At 36.5% G+C, this 18,496-nt stretch overlaps 1 long non-coding RNA gene across 1 annotated transcript; it reads right to left on the bottom strand.

Annotated features, from left to right (window-relative positions):
• Window positions 1–4,932: 4,932 nt before the first annotated feature.
• On the bottom strand, window positions 4,933–5,941 carry LOC138133610 (uncharacterized). The gene is made up of 2 exons (XR_011160435.1): window positions 5,170–5,941; window positions 4,933–5,104 (listed from the first exon to the last, which is right to left on the bottom strand). It is a non-coding gene; the product is annotated as an uncharacterized lncRNA (long non-coding RNA).
• Between the last annotated feature and the right edge of the window lie 12,555 nt (window positions 5,942–18,496).

Below are 18,496 nucleotides of genomic sequence, written 5' to 3'. Positions count from 1 at the left end.
ACCGTTTCTTCCTTAGCAAATTGAAAATCGGTAGTAACATACATTCCTTACGTTTTGTAACATTTCCGGTGCGATTTGCCTCATTTCATGCCTAAAACCGAACAGTATTGAAAACCCTAAGCAACGTATTAGGCATGAAATTAGGCAAATCTCACCAGAAATGCTACAAAACGTAAGGGATGCATGTTACTATCAATTTGCAATTTGCCAAGAAAGAAACGGTGCCCATTTTGTTGCATTAAATAAAATTCAACTTATAAAATTGGTTTTTATTTTTTAGCACGTAGGCTAACGTAGGAAACAAATAGTGCGTTGTATTCCTTGCGAAGGGGGCTTTCAAACGAGGTCTCACTTGGTATACCCCTATATTTGAAAAAAAAAGTAAGGGGTGGTTGCGAACTTCCGGGAGAAGATATGCAAAAACCATAATTATGCATCAAAATGTGGGCAAGGAAAAACAAAAATCGACCTGTTTCGGGATTTTTTGCAAAAATGGCCCATGTCCAAGCTATGAATTTTATTCCAGTTAAAGTTTCCACACTGTATATTGGGTGATTCAAAATGATTGTGGATTAATATGGCAACTATGTATGAAATTTTATCTGGCAACTGTGTGCGTAGGGTATAGTTATCATTTGTATGACATTTCATAGGCGTGCATTTGATTTTTTTTATAGCACTCCACATTGACTTGACAATTTTCAAAAGTGCGCGACTATGAACTGTCAAAGAAATGTCAACTCTATCCTATAGTACAGCATTCACGATTGTTTCAAATTCGAATCTACGATCGCGTAAAAAGTAGGCACTTTTTGCACTAAAAATCGTTGTCAAAGTTGACGTTTAGAGAAACTGACGGAATCGTGTTCTAAAAGTTTTAGAGCACGATTTTTCGCTTTTATGGTACAGAACTATCAGAATACAACAATCGAATTTGTTGGAAACATTGTTTAGGTTGCTAAACGACGTGGTTCTCAAACGACTTTGGTTATTCATGAAATATTGAACAAATGATAATTATTTTATACAAATTGAAACAAATTGAAACCGGTGTGATGATCTCACGATCGTAGATAAATAATGTTGTAAGACATACGTGTAAAAAGTTCCTTTGTTGCACTCACATCTTTTAAAATACTCCCTCTTACCTCGGTCGTATTTTAAACCCGTTCGTGCAATAAAGGATAACTTTTTACACTTATATCTTAAATAACTATTAGGTTATAATTGAGTTGCACTAAAGCAATTACGGAATTGACAATAAAACAAATATTTAACAACGAAACCTCATATGACAGGACCTGACGCCAACCTAACAAAAAAATATCTTGGCCTGCTACGTGTTTAAAACACATTAATTTTCGGACATAGTTGCCATACTTATCCATAATCATTTTGAATCACCCAATATTTTTTGTAAAGACAATTCTGGGTATTCTGGTTTGAGGCACGATTAAAAACTCAAATACTGAAATATGTATATACCAAAATATTTAATTACTATTCCGATTCTTGATAAATTCCTTTAATCCTGACATTCTTGAAAGATTTATACATCAAGGTACGAGTAGGTACTCGTAAATTAGCAAAAAGATCAATAAATAAATTTGCTTTCACCATAAAGTTGTGGTTAGATTACATGAACTTACCTGTCATTGGTTTAATATCGAAAACTTGATTCATTTTTATTCTATTCGGCTACCCCTAAAATAATTTTAATTTTTTGAAATGTTTTACATTATTAAAAAAGAAAATTAATTTATTTAAGTGTCAATTAATTGCAAATACATCTGCGGAAAACTTTAATCCTCTCAAAATACATTATGATTTAGAAAGTTATGCAGATATTTTAACCTGAAGTACATAGTACCGAGCGATCATTTAAAAAATAAATCGAGTTTGCTTTGGAACCTATGCTATAGCATGGGTTGCCATAGGTAACACGCCGACTCGATTTATTTTTTAATTGATCGCACCGTACTATTGGGAGCATAAAAAGTGGGACATCAAATTTCTGTCAGTTTTGAAAAATTCGATGTAGTTCAAGCTTTAGGCCGCAGTCTGACTGCAACCAGCACTGACCATCAACTACCAGCAACCGTCATCAATCACCATTAAATGAGTGATACATAGCTCTGTACATAGTCGCACTGTAGCCACCGTGAGCCACCCACCAAAGTCGCTGCTTTCATAATTCCCGTCAAGCGATGGTCTGGGCCTGACAAGTAGGATTTTTTTTAACCGCGATACCGCGAAAGTAAAATTTCTGGTCATCCCTTTCAAGTTGAGAAATCAAGTGGTGAAATTCACCTAGCTGTTTTCTATGGAGGAATATTTCTCGAACCCAAAATCTTTTTCGATTTCTTTTCTTTCTTATAATATAAATACATTGCCACAACTTCATCATCTGAATCACTGGCAGCCAAAATTTTCTGAGTACGTACTATTGCGGCCAAAAAATTTCGTCCGTCACTTTCAAGGCCCTGACATAAAGTGTAAACTACCCTTAAGCACCAATAACCTCGCTTTTTTATCGTGATTGTCATTTTGACAATCTGTCATTCAGTCCATCAGTTCAAATTTTGTGAATACAAAGGACAGGTTCTACTCTTACACAATTACCACACGACCGCTACTGGCACTAGAGGCAGACTTGCGGCTATTTTTGGATTAAAGCACCAAACAGAGAACCGTGGAAATTATACGAGTATGCCGTAGTTTTAAAAAAATCAAACGAAAAACATTAAGGCAAAGACAAGGAAATGAAACATTTATTTTTGTTTAAGTACTTAGCTAAATCAAAAGATAAAATGAATGAAGTTTAAAATCAATACTTGGTCATCGCTCCATTGGCATCAATAACTCGCCTTACACGACGCGACATGAAGAGGCATAAATCTCTGTGATAATTCCTAGGTAATGATTGCCATGCATTAGTAATCGCAGTCAAAAGTTCTGCCCTATTCCGAATCACTTGTCGTTGTTGCAAATTACGAACCAAAAGTCCCTACATGTTTTCTTTAGGGTTCAAATCAGGACTGCTATCTACTGAAATCCATGCCCATATGTTTGCCGAAAATCGACCGCTCCTTTCCGTTGTATTTGCTTGTATTTACCGCTTCAACAGCCGTCATAAAAGGGCTATTGCGTAATCTATTGGCGTCTTTCAATAGTTTCATTTTGCCTCCATTTCTGAAGAATGGACGAAATTGTACTTTCAGGTATACGAAGGTCCATCGAAATCTCAGCTTGGGACATTCCTCTTTGTGCAAGAGTTAGTGAGTTACTATTTTAATTTTATTAAAATTTGATACCGATGGGATTTTGCTTGACTTTCAAAAGTGACAAGTAAAAACATCAATCATAATGACAATAAGGAATGGACTACACCGATTTTTTTGAAATGACGGAAAAATGACGGACGAAATTTTTTGGCCGCCATAGTACACTTCACAATTCAATTAACCGTAGAAGTGACAAATTGTGGTTATGTTCCAACCACCAATCACCAAAATTTCAAACATGTTTGAAATTTCAAACCACTTGAAGCTAAGCGATGGTCGTTGATGGTAAGCGATGGTTACAGTGAGACCGTGGACATTGCGTTGTACGTGTTTTATTTGTGTTTGGTGCCTGTTGATGTACGGCCGGTGGACAAATAAAACTGGGACACTTAAAATTTAATCTATGTAAATCAGACCATTGAATTGTCAATATATTTGTCAGTGTCTATATAATATGTCACACCAAAGTTAACCTATTTGTGATAAAGCCGTAATTAAACGATGCAAATTTGTAAATTTTGACTTATGTGATTGTCATTTTTGTCCCAGTTTTATTTGTCCATCGACTGTACGTTGGTGGTTCAGTAAGACTGCGGTCTTTTTGTCATTTTTTGACACAATTTTAGCTGACAGTTTAAAATAGAATATTAAGGCCCGGTTTATTCACCTTCAAGTAACATTATTTGAACGGTAATTACCATGGATCTACCAATAGCAGATTCTAAATCATAGCAACTACTGGCCAGATAAATTTACTTGAAGGTGAATAAACCGGGCCTAAGTATAGTTTATTTTTTAATCTAAGAACCACAGCACCGCAATTTACACCCAAAATAGAGCTGACAACATTGTACACTTTTGACATAGGGTGAAAAATCTCATCATATTGAGGTTGTTAGAGATATTAAGAACATTTACACGGGCCGCTAACGCCAGTTTTATTTAAACCGGTGTTGTTAACACCGGTGTTAATTGACGTGTAAATGGGATTCAATGCCGGTTTTACTAAAACCGGTTTACTAACGCTACACCACTTTACCAACAGGCGTGACGTTACTAAGCGAGTGTAAAATGTACGTGTAAATGGCAAGCAGGCCTGCCAACACAAGCACAGTTGTCGTTGGCAACCGCTCAACAACAAACGTCGACCGCCAACGCCGATCTCGAAGCATTTCGGTTGGTCACACTGCGAAGAGGTTTTAGCTCACACCACGCCAACACCACGAGAGGCTAAATAACCCAGGACGATCCTTACCAATACGCATGCGTTAGTAACTTGGGTGCTTTGTTGTTACATGCTGTACTGCATGCTGCGTGTAAGGCAAAGAACAGTAGATGAGTAGAACACAAACTAAAGATATAACTATGTTTTTAGAATCTTTTAATAGGTCTATTATTGTATTCAATTTTGAATCGTTTATGGCTATCTATTAAAGCACTCGTAGTTTAATGGATCTCTAAGAAAATTTTTATCAATATTTCAGTGTATTATTGTCATTTACACCAAAAAACTTCCAATATTAATGTTCAAACTCTACTTTTTAACATATGTTGCAGATGTAGTTGCATCCGTTACCTTGAATTACCAATTACATAATACAAAATTCCCTAGAATTTGAAAATTTAATTTTTTTATTTAAAAATTAAAAAAAATTTAAAAAATAACGTAAAAAACTCGCCTACAGGTCGTTTTCTAGACCTGGGATTCGTGCGCCAAATCAACCCTTATAAAACTCGTTGTCCAAACATTTCATCACAGTTTTTTTAGCAGCAACATCTAAAATCGTTTCCTCGGAAACGCATACATTTAGTAGAGTTACCTTCAGGAAGGCGTGTGTGATTGGTTATCTTAAAATCGTTTTCATTTCAAAACTAATATACCTACTTTTCACGTTTGTTGTTGTAGAATCCTTGTTGGACTAAATATTAAAATTCACAGTTAACAGCTGACGCGCGAGTTATGGGACACCTGTATAAATGAGTTTACTACATAAAAATAGTTATTTATTGTATAAGTGTTTTAGATAACATTTTATCCACGCAAGAATTTTTAACCGCGAGTGCGAACGCACGAGCGTTTAACATTCTAAAATGCGACTAAAACACATTCTAAAATGCGACTAAAACACGAATGCAATATAACGTTTTATCCACAATTACAGCGATTTAAAATCAGAATCGCCAAAATTTCATCTCATGTCATCAAAAAATGATTTGACATTACACTCTGACAGCGGATGTCACCTCAAAAATCATTGAAATTAACTAAAAAACATGGGAGGTGTTGAATAGTCGCTATTTATTTTTGATTGTTCATCAACTCCATTTGTACAAAACGCTGTGCAAGTTGGTGAAAATGGAAGAAAGTGATCCTGTTCGATTGATTTAAGATTGTATTTTTTCATTATTCCACTAGTGGAATAAAGTGATTTCATTATTTCACTAGTGGATAAAGTGATACTTTATACGGTTCATAAGTGTGGATAAAACTTCAATTATAAGGTAATTGTGGATAAAGGTCTTTTATTGTATTGTTTCTTATTAGATACGCAAGTGTTGTTCTAATTTTTAAAAAATAAATTTGCGATATTTTCTAAGTCCGTAAACGTCAAATTTAAATAACGCGCAAAATTATAGGACTTGCGCACAAGTATGGAATGGCCTGGGTCATTTAGCCTCTCGTGCCAACACCGATGTAGATTTTAACGCCTGTACAACACCTCTTGTGTAAACGCCCATTTTAAACAAGTTTTAACAACACCGGCGTTAGCGGCCAGTGTAAATGTACTATTCCGGACACGGAATCTTGGCCAACATTTTTTTGACATTTCTAAAAAAAATGATGTAAACCAACCATTAGCGTCATTAATAAGTGACAAAATCACTTTGAAGTTTTTCTTGTGACATCAAAAAAGCAGGGAAATGGCATTATCGAGTCAAAAGTTGGGTTATATTTAATAAAGGGCAGTTTACACATATTTGTCAGTTAAATGTCAGTTGTGGCCAAGATTCCATGTCCGGAATAGTACTATGGCGGCCAAAAATTTTGGCCGTCACTTTCTTGACATTCAAGTAAAATGTAAATAAACCTTTAGGAATCGTAACCCCACTTTCGATTCTTGTCATTTTGACAATCAATTTAAACTGTCTGAAGCTCAGATATTCCAAAAATCCGACATGAATAAACAAAATTAGAGCAATCGTACATAGATAACCTGAGGTAAACGTTCTGTGTAGTAGAAATGACAAAATAATTTTGAGTTTTGAAATTTACCACCCAAAAAATAACGTTCATAATCAAGACGCTAATCATGATGACAATAAAGTACGGATTACAATTTTTTTTTTTTTTTGAATTGACAGACAATGACGGCCAAAATTTTTTGGCCGGCATAGTACTCATTAGTAGTACAGCATGCTAATAAAGTTAATAACAACTAATTTGAGAGTTTAATGTCTTACTTTGCGAGGCATTTTTAATAACACGTTCAAATTTTAGCTGAAAGTTTGCGTACTTTCAATCCTCTAGTTATATAATAAAGTGCGATCAATTAAAAAAAAAATCGAGTTACCTGGATTGTACTATTCTGATGCTTTGATTGGTTCAAAACACTATTTTCGCCTACTCTAATTTTTTTTTATTTGATCGCACGGTATATGATAATCTGTTAATTGCGTAATTTTTCAGTTGTCACAATGACGTTATTGAAATATTGAAAATACAGGGTGAGCAACAATAACTGTTACAGTTGGCAAAAAAAAAATTTACATAAAATTTTCAACACTGAATTGTACCTATTTCGGTTTGTTTTATTGACAATATTGACACCTGGTATACATTTCAAATTTAAACGTCTTGGTTTTTGTAATCTTTTATTAATAAAATGGTTTTCTCGTTGGAACATGACATAAAAGTCACCAAAAATCACCAGAATTTATTGCCAACTCAATCAGTACTTGTTGCTCACACGGTATAAATAATGACAATGTAAAATTTACACAGCACAAATTTCTAGTGTATTCGTTTTTTATGATCACGATGGTACTATTGGTGACACGGAAAACTGGGCAGATGTGTCATTCAGTTGTCAAAATTTCTAAACCATACCTTAGCTACTCATAACCAAGCTTAAGTTAATTTGACAGTTTTTTTGAAAATATCAATCATAATGACGGTAAAGGTGCATTTACATTGACAGTTTTTAAAATGACAATAACAGACTGCCCAGGATTCCAAATCCCTCATTGTACCACATTTTTCGTCGAATTGTTAAAGGAATTTCCTCAAGTAATTTGCGCAAAACTAAAAATCTGAAGATAACCGTACACATTCAAACGGCGAGATAAAACGTAGGGACCTATGAGGTGGTTTTCAACAATCTCCACCCAGACGTTTATTAAAATGACTGCTGGAAGTGATGCTCTTGGATTTCGTGAGGAATGCCTTCTTCTACAACTAAAATGCGATCTTGTTGGCGGCCAAAATCACGCTTATTCATTTCGAAACGCGCGAAATCACGAAGATGCTGCACAACGTTTACAAAGGTTCGTGCATTGGAGGCAACCTTTCACCGTGGATTTGCCGGGCTACCTTTGAATGTCGCCATATTCGCCATAGATCAAAAACCATATCGGTTTTCTCCAGGTTGGTGAAAGACATTTGTGATTTAAGTTGAGGTTAAGATTAATGTTCTTGTCAAAGTGACTTAATTTTGAATTAAATGACAACAAAAAAAGTCCACTATGATTTTTTTTTTGACCCATTTTTCATATAATTCAGTGGCTCCCAACCTTTTTTGTGAAAACTTTTAGCCCCTTTTTCTCGAAAAATATCAACATTTGTATAAGGGATTATTAGCTCAATCGTTACCTTTTCTGGGGTTCTATCACAGATGAAAATATCTGCACAACCTTCAAATTTACTATGTATAGCAGTTATCAAGTTAAATATTTTTAAACTCACTTATTTTTTATAAACATATATACAGGATGTCTCAGCTAAGAATTTCGAGCCTAATATCTCAGTTATTTGCCAACGGATTTTTATGAAATTTAAAATGCAGATATTTTTTGGACCGTGAAGGTTCAATTAGTAATAATAAAATTACTAATAATAAAATTACTTGATAGTATTATCCGTAATAGTGTAACGGGTGTTTTTTTAAATCTGGCGTCGAAGTAGGCGTTGAACTGTCGATTGTGAACGCACTATGCAGGTTACGGATCACAGATCAGCTGTTTAAATCTTACGCTTTACACGAGTGGTGCGATCTCAATCGACTCTCCAACGCCTACTTCGACGCCAAATTTTAAAAAACACCCTTTATGTACTCCGGCAAAATTGCCGTGCCGCCGGGTGGAGGTGGGATAGTAAAATTACCTCAAGTTAAAATATGTAATTTTAACACATGCTTCCTTTATCGAAAATTATGCGCGATTATTATTACTGTAACGTTTCAACGAGTTTATTGTAAGAATGCGTACACTTTTGTGTTAAATTACAAACTGCTCATTAAACTGTCACGTGTAACTTCTTCAACGGCCCAGACAGAAGAGAGCGCAACCAAGATGGCGAGCTTTGTGCGCGGGCGGTGGGGAATACCTCGTTGGACAGCGTCCCCTACCGGTCGTCTTGTTACACTCCCCCTTTGGATTCCACTAGCTGCCCTCAGGTGGGATCCAACTGGGCACGCTCGGCTTATGTTTGGACTTCTCGTGGTCGAGCAGCACCTCGACGGCCTCGACGAACTCCTCGGATATGGCGTGGAGGAGAGCGTGGTTGGTTCGGCGTTGTTTCGTCTTCGGGGCGGTCGTCGGGCTGCGCTTTCCGGGGGCGACCTCGTCGTCGGAGAGGCGCAACAGGTTCGGAGTGGCTTTCATCTACGGATGACACAAAAGGTCTCAGTGCCGAGACGTGGTATTTACCCAGGGGACGCTCCGGGTCATCTACCGCAGCCACCACGTAGGCGACAGGGCCCTTCTTTTCTATGACGACGTAGGGGCCGTCACGTCGTGGTGCGAACTTGCTGGTATACGAGTGGGAGGCCCTGCTTAGGGCGTGCACGTCGACGAGGACTCGATCGCCGACTTCGAAGGGTGGACTAGGTCTTCTTCGCAGGTCGGCGTACTTCTTGACCTTGTCCTGCTGCCGCTCGTACGTTTCGCGAACGTCCTTTAAGATGTCAGTCATCGTCCTCAGGTGCGGAGTTATCTCCGGGACGAAGTTCTCGTTATCGAGGACGGCACGCAGATCGTGGTGGGCCTCCAGGGGGGTTCTCAGCTCGCGGCCGAAGCAGAGGAATGCTGGTGTCTTTCCGAGCGCCGCGTGTACGGTACTATTCATGGCGAACCTCACCGAAGGTAGCGCAAGGCTCCACCGGTCGTGTGTCTTTTCTACCGCTTTGATGAAGTCCATACCCAGCAGAGTCTTGCCTCGGCTGTGTTCAGGTATGGCTGTAACAGAAGTGTGTACTATTCGATCGTTCACTTCTACCTGTACTTTATAGACTTCGGTGGCCATCTCCACAGGTTCTCCATCTGCCATCGTCAACTCTTGCGTCAACCTAGTGAACGGCGCTTTTATCCGCTTCAGATGCCCGTATAGGTTGTGTCCGGCTATACTACGGCTAGCACCCGAGTCCACGTAAGCGAGTCCTTCTTTTCCGGCGATTGTTACCGGCATGAACGCTCTGCAGACATCACCCAGACCTGCAGTCAGTATCTCGGCGGTGGTCGAGTTCCTCCGTTGGCGTTCGTTCGGGCACTGCGAGCGCACGTGTCCCAGTTGGCGGCAGCCAAAACAAATTTGCCCTGGATTTGTTCGCGTCGTGGTTGCTTGACGTGCTGGGGTGGCTTTCTGACTCCGCGCGAGCTTCCGACACTCCTTCTCTGTGTGTCCATGGGCTCCACAGTATGAACACTTCGGGCGGGTCTTGGTTCCTTTTTCGATCTCTGGGATTTCTTCCTCCTTCAGGGCGTCCTCAGCTCCTCGCGTCTTCGCGATAAACGTCTCGAAGTTGTTAAGTTCGTCTCGGGGAACCAACCTTCGGATTTTGCTGCTGAGAAGCCCATAGATCATGTCGATCTGGTGGATCTCGTGAAGGGGAGGCGTGGGGGATAGTTTCGACAGCAGCGCCCTCGCACTGTTTACGAACATGTCTGTAGCCTCCGTGTCTTTCTGTTGCCGGGAAAACAGCTCCCTAAAAATTTTGTAATTTGGTTTGACCTCACCAAAGCTTCGCCGCAGCGCGTTGATCGCGGTCTCCCAGGTGTCCACGGTGGCCTTGGTTCCCTGCCACCAAGTCGCCGCCGCTCCGTCCAACAGCATCGCCAGCCCTTTCAACGCATTCAAGTCGGAGACACCGACGCAGTCTTTGTATATCGTCACGGCGTCGATGAAGGCTGCAACAGATTCTCCTCTGGCTCCTGCGAACCTACTTTTGCAGTCAGCAAGATTCCCACTTGTAGTCGGGAGCGTCGGGCCTGATCCGGTCTTCAGACTGGCCAACAGTCTCTCAAACTGCTCCGGACTCATCACGAGGTTTCCCGATGTGGCGTTTCCTGGCATTCTCGTTGTTGGTTGCGTACCTGACCTCAAGCCGTATGCGTGTGGTTCGTTGCTCATTCACAAAATGTTCCTGGTTGAAGTGCAAAACCCTTATCTTCTTTGGTCGTGCGCGTCTCCCAAGGCCAACTTCGCTCAGCGCTGAAGGACGACGGTTTTTCTGCTCTTCTTTCGCAGTCTGGATTTTCACTCTCTGGGGTGCTTCTGTTCTTCTAAGCGCGACTTCTCAGACCAATCCCGACTGGTGCTTGAGAACGACGGCCTTTTCTTCCAACGGTTCTTCGCAAAACTCACGTGTTTGTTGAAAACGGTTCTTCACAGTTCGAGCCCGAGTTGGAGCGCCAGTGTAACGTTTCAACGAGTTTATTGTAAGAATGCGTACACTTTTGTGTTAAATTACAAACTGCTCATTAAACTGTCACGTGTAACTTCTTCAACGGCCCAGACAGAAGAGAGCGCAACCAAGGGGGCGATCTTTGTGCGCGGGCGGTGGGGAATACCTCGTTGGACAGCGTCCCCTACCGGTCGTCTTGTTACATTACTTATATTATAATTCAGAATAAGTGGCATCGTGGTAGGCGTTGGAAATTCAAATTTACGTTGGCAGCAAGACCCGTGCTAATAATACCCTAGTTTCGATGCTGTTGGTAACCTTCGCTTTTAATTTGGCCTTGATATTATCATTGAAATCTTTGTGTTTATTTTCTTGTTATAAGTATTTGGAATTTCCTTGTTTCATTTATGAAAAGTGTATTATTTGTCTGGGGGTTATCTCTGCTGTGGGTGAAAACCGTGTCAAAATTATGTAACGCATAACCTCAGAATAAAGCAATGACGGTTTCACATGTTTACTAAATTTTTTGACATAACATAAAGCTCACTTTAGAGAATCAACGCCTACCGCGATGCCACTTATTCTGAATTATACTATAGATTGTTAAACATTAAAAAATAGGGGCCTACACATACAATTAATTAAATCACTTGTCTGATTCAACGAAAAGGTTAGATTTTGTCGTTAAAAATTTAATGTAAAATTTGAAGGTATTTGAGCAGTTACGTTTTGAAACAATTGATGATTAATTGCCAAGCAACATTTTTTACATTTTTTACATTTGTAAAGTCTGTCAAAATTGGGCGCGCTTTATTAGAAACATCAAATTGTGAAAATTTATTGAAAATACTCTAAAAATAGACTACAGCGGCAGAAATTTCAATATTGTTGAAAAAGGAAAAAAAAATGGAGTTATGGAGAGTGTCGTAAGAACTTCAATGACACAGTTCGTTTTCTCGTGGAACACTATCCAAATGTAGACTTTACAAAATGTAAGGTTAAGAGAGTCGTCAATTTATTTAAAGACACAGGAAGTGCACATGAAGTAAATTACCTTGCTAAAATATCCCGATCGTGTTTTAGTTCTTTATGGAAGAATTAAACCATCCAGTATAATAAATTACGTCCAAATGTTGTCTTTAACTTTGTAAGTGTTTGTAAGGTTAGCAAGATAAACGTCAAATATGTCACCTGCGCTTCTGCGAAAAGGGATGACCAAAATTCTGCAAAATTGCGCGTTTGTTTCATACGCGTCTACGTTTTAGCATTCGCAGCCACGTTTAACATAGTTTATTGCTTTTTTCTTGCAAACCAGACGTCTTTCAAGGACGAGTTTTTCCCTACAGCATTTTTTATTGCCGATCAATTTTTTATGTAAATCTTAATTGATTCAACATTTTTAAAAGGCATGTAAAAATCACGTTTTTAAGACTTGGGTGATTGCTTAATGGGATTTTATTCTTCACCGTCTAAAATATCTGCATTTTAAATTTCACAAAAATCCGCTGGAAAATAACTGAGTTATTAGGCTCGAAAGTCTTAGCTGAGACACCCTGTATAAATATAAAGTTTCAACAAATTTGAAAAATTATTTTTCTCCCTACCGGTTAGAAATGTAGGCTGTGGATACCTCATTTGAGGTGAGAAAATTCAACTTTCTCGCTAAGGTAAGAAAGTTAATCATGAAATGTTTATGGTAAAACTGTACCAAAATACAAATGTCAAAAGTGTCAAAAGTGAAATAAGTTATTGATAAATGAAAGCCAATTCAATGAAGTAAATTGGTAGGTCAATCATATAATCTGGAAAATAAACAGATAACCTAGATAATCTAGCTAGGTAGGTAGATTACTTTACCCTGTTTATATCAAATTTTCGAACAAACCTCAAATCTTCAAATGCGATGACAAGTTAATTAAACAAATAACACAGCCTACTATTCAATTCTCAAAAATTTTCGTTTTAATCACGAATATAACCATCTTTTTTGACTTTTTTCAACAAAGTTGTGCCGGTAGGGAAAAAAATTGTATTCAAACCTTGTTAAGAAAGTGTCCTTGCAGACCTTAGGCACTTACAAACCTCGTCTACGACTCGGTTTATAATCTTTGCCTGCGGTCTGCAAGAAACCACTTTCTTACCTTGGTTTGAAATATACTATTACTTACAAATTTACAGAAACCAGTTTTATTTCAAAACACTCAACTTTTGAAACAATGCACCGCTCTCAAACTGTGCCAAACCATTAGTGAAACATATTATATACCTCGGTTAATTATTTTTCTCCTATTCTATTATTTACTGCATTAAATATAGATTTTTCCATTTCGTTAAATTTAATAGATAACTTATTCTTTACATTTTATTTATTTAGGTAAATTGTTTCCTGTAAAAATTAAAATATACTGCGTTGTAAAAACATCAGAACACTAAACATTTATTGAAGAATTTTGACGACATTTACAGAACTTGATAAACTTAACGAAAGATATCGAGGATAAAAAATCTACTTGATGAAAAAAAAAAAGAAACAACAATCAATAATGTTCTCAACACGTCGAGGCATGTTAGAAATTATATTATCAATATGAGCCTGCAGTATTTCATCCCAGGCTTCTTGAATTCGACGTACTCGTATAATGAGCCTCATACACGCTCCAGAAATCCTCATAGGAAAACTGCGCAGTCCAGGCCTTCCGTATGTCCCGAGTGTATGTGGTAGAAAACTGCGCGGACTGTTCAGGCAACAGGATGAGAATGAAAAAATACTTCTGAATTACTGTACAGTCCCAAAAAAATAAATCATCTGAATAAATAACCAAGACATCTGTACAAGACTGTGCAATTTTATTCTTTAGAGAAATCGTGAACCTCGTAGGGTCCAACAGTACCTAAGTACTAATTTTATATATAAAGCTGGTAAGCTGTACCAAATGATTGGTATCAGATACTTAAAAGGATTGTTACATATTCTTACGACCGCGAGTTGTCAATAATAAAATTGCTTGCTTCTATACTAAATCGAAAAATGATTCAAAAAGCATTTGTTTCATGATTTTATGATCATCCAGAAGTAATATAAAATTAGAATTATAAGGGCTGGTTTCACCAACGCCAGTTAAAGTTAACTGTTGGTTAAAATATACGAAAACATTGTTGAAACAATAGGTAACTACGGTAACGAAGCATTTTAACCTACAGTTAACTTTAACTGCCGTTGGTGAAACCGGCCGTAAAAGCAATACAAAACAAATAAAAGGAGCACGGTTTTGAGGTTGGATGTTATTTATCATTAGTTCATTACGGATATATTTATCAAGTAATAATAATTATTTTCAAGGCACTACTTATATTATCATTTAATTTTTAAACGACGTTCACGTCGGAGTTTGTTCATATTATTAAACTAAGCAAAAATGAATAGGGAATTTTTCCATTTTTGAATTTTTTATAAATACAGTTTAAATTGATAATGAAATGTGTTAGAAATATACAGTGTGGAATAAAATGATTTACATCTAGTTACCTTTGCATTACCCTGTAAAAATACGAAATGCCGCTCTACAAAAAAATTAAAGCCTAACCTCAAAATATATATCCAAATTCCAAATGTGATTTATTGCGAAGGGATGATATGAATGCAAAGTTGAGATTGAAATTAAAAAGGAGCTAACAAAAGCAAGTCACAGCTGGTCTTGAAAGTGGTCATCAACGTTTGTTAATTCAATTTAGTAAATTGTAACAATTGTCAATTCGATCGATGACATTTATTGACAGAACTAATAAATAGTTCGGCACTTCGAAAAAAAAAGTAGAGCGGTACAGGAAAATTTACATGTGCAAAAATTCCAAAGGTAACTAGATGTAAATCATTTTATTCCACACTGTATAAAGATACACATTAGATGTAATGTTCCAAGTACCTGTAACATTTTAAATTTATCTAGTGTTTAAAAATACGTGGGAGGATTGGGGCAATTATTTTGCTTTCTAAGAAAAATTGTGGAATTCCCTATTCAGTTTTGGCTAGTTTATTATAAGTATTATTTGTTTTAAGCCCGTATTCACCAACGCCAGTTAAAGTTAACTGTAGGTTAAAATATACGAAAACATTGTTATAACAATAGGTAACTAAAGTAACGAACTACGGTAACGAAGTATTTTAACCTACAGTTAACGTTAACTGGCGTTGGTGAATACGGCCGTTACAGAGCATAAAAATTAGAGTTAATTCGTTTATTTAAATCAGAATTATTAATTTACAATTAAACACTAAACAAATATGTATAAATATTGATTAACTCTAAAAGATCTTCCACGTCTAGTTACTGCCAAATAATGATATCAAATTGAAGACTGGTGTTTACATAGTTTTAAATTGAAAAATTGTTGATGGAAAAACGATTTTATTTTTTATATTTTGAGAATTAAGTAAACGTAGCTATGTACCTCATTTTACTAACAGATCATTTGCAATATGAATTTAGTTCAAATTTCGTAAAGAATGAATACATTTTACGATCATGTTAAAAATAAAAACATTTTAATGTGCTTCATTACTTCATTAGTCACTTTATGTATAACTAGTGTCACACAATTTAATGAAAGCAACACATATGGAAGTTAATTAAAATGGTATTTATTACAATTATCTTCATGTAAAGGAAGAATATTGAATTAGAATTTTATTTATTATATCGTGCGTTCATTTAAATTTATCCTCAAAATAGGCGTTGAAGACTCGATTGAGAACGCACTATACGGATAAATGATCACAGATCAGCTGTTTAAATCTGCGCTTTTACACTAGTGGTGCGTTCTCAATCGACTCTCCAACGCCAACTTTGAGGATAAATTTAAATGAACGCACGATATAACTTATAAAATTATAGTAATTCTAAACTCGACTGTTTTACTGAAGCGGAAAATTTTATAAATTAATATTTAAACTGCCACGTGGTCGTACAAGAATGGTTCATTGATTTTATCATTAGCGTATCTGTTTAAGTACTTAGTTTTATTCAATAGTTTACCTCATCGTTATTCAAGTAGGAAAATTAATAAGAATTGTCATTATAATCTTTGTCGAATCAATAAAACACATTATTTACTTAATTAAATCACAATCATATTTTCAATGTTTTTAAAAATATCAAACAATTACCTGCATTCTCTTTTGAAAAACAACCAAGTGAATACCAACTCGTTCATTAAGTGCTATAAACATTATGTTTTTCCAAATTTTACTAAAGTAAATGTCTCAAGTAATTGCAGAAACAGCAAACAGATAACAAAATTCGCTAAACAAAAATGACTTGATTCAGAAATCCAGTATCTTAACGCCAAGAGAAATAAAATTGAAAATTAGACTAATAAAGTACGAGGAAAGAGCTTACTTTAAGTTTATATAATGTTGAATTTCAATTATGGTGTGACTTTCAATAGTATATTACGCAACATGTTTTATAAACGCCGTTTTAGTCACGAGTTTTGCGTGGCACAAACGTAGCATAGCGAAGCGAATGTTTAATAAAACAAGTGTCTAGACAGTTAATAAACGAGCGGCATACTATACTTTTTCTACGACCAAAAATTTCAAAAATATTTAAAGTGACGTTTTACACACTATTTCTCAGTACAAAATGTGGCACTTTAGAGAAAGGAGTAGTAAAAGGAACATGTTTGCGTCAACTGAAAAGTCTTGAAAAAGATGTTTTACCATGAAAGTTCACAAAACTCAAAATCGCGATAAGCAAGTTATAAACATTGTTGAAAATCTTTCTTTGTCAACAGTCAACGAGGAAAAACTCATTTTGTTGAACAACGATCTGCACACAGTCCTCAGTGCAGGATTTCTAAAGGTCTTTGAAGTAGTTCACCGGCTTATTGAAACCACAAAACTCTTTACTAGGGAAACTTCTAGGCAAACAATTGTTATTACTTGAAAGCTACAACTACTACGAGTACCTATAATTGCAACGTAGTTATTCTATGTAGATAAAAGAATTGTGTTGAGATGGTAACGATCCTTATCAGTCAATTAATAAAAACCCCGTTGGTAAACATATAACAATAACAAGGAATTATACGGTGCGATCAATTAAAAAATAAATCGAGTCGGCGTGTTACCTATGGCAACCCATGCTATAGCATAGGCTCCAAAGCAAACTCGATTTATTTTTTAAATGATCGCTCGGTACTTTAACGTAGTGTTCCCAACCCGGTCGTATTGTTTACCAAAAATCCATAAACAAGGAAAATTTGTTTCGGCTGTTAATACGCAATACGCCAACATCAAAAACCGCCAAATACATAATTAACCAACGAATTCAATTACATTTGGCGGATTTAAGAACGTTACGTTAAGATTTGTGACCTTAATGCCTTGTTAAACGCGATAAATTTAAGGGTTTCGTTGCTTTTGGTGTGTACTAATTTTTATACACGAGTTGTCTTATCGTGTAGTAGAGTAGATTAGAGAACCACTGGTCCGCGTGTCTTGTCTTCTCTCGACGGGGTGGGTGAAGGTGAATTATATTGTGAAAATTTTTCCTTCATCCATCCGTCTCAGTTATAGTCTAAGATCCCACTGCATGATTTCAACGTTCATCTGTTTTTTAATCAAAACAAAATTTTTATAGATAATTATGAATAGAGAAATATGTTTCTGCAGGGTTGCCTATCAAAATGTGGCCGCAAGTATTTTTTAATTAAAATTAAATTAAATAATTTTTTCCCAAACAGTTTCGTTCACTTGTTTTTTACATAAATTATAAGTCATTTCAAAGAGAGATGTGTAAAGCGTCGTCTGCGCTGATCGTAATAACAAGTCGTGCCAATCGCTCAAAACTCTGCGTCCGGAAAAAAGTCAAAATATCGGTAGATGTCACCACCTCGCGCGTTATGGGAAACTGTAATAGTATTACAGAAATTACAGAAGGAAAAATTTATTCAAATTGTCAAAATTTAAATGTCTAGCTGTTTCTAGCGAATACAAATTGATATCACAAAATGATTTGCATTATTGTCATTGAAGTTCTTATTGTATTTATTATTTTGACAATCAATGACAATTGATACTTATTCGAGTTTCAAACCCTTTTTATGTCTAGCTGTTTCTCGCGAACACAAATTAATATTACAAAATGATTTGCACCGATTATGATTGAAGTTCTTATTGTATTTATTGTTATTTTGATAATCAATGACGAATTAATGGTTGACATTTATTCTAGTTGTAAACCTTCCGTAGTTATTACAGTTTCCATTCATTCGCGATCCAACTGATCCAAGTGCCTCTGGTGGCCATTTCAC

The sequence above is a fragment of the Tenebrio molitor genome, chromosome 6 (assembly GCF_963966145.1).
Source record: "Tenebrio molitor chromosome 6, icTenMoli1.1, whole genome shotgun sequence".
In the NCBI taxonomy this organism is placed as follows: domain Eukaryota; kingdom Metazoa; phylum Arthropoda; class Insecta; order Coleoptera; family Tenebrionidae; genus Tenebrio; species Tenebrio molitor.
Note: the sequence above shows the minus strand (reverse complement) of the source record. Positions and strands in the feature narration are given on the sequence as shown.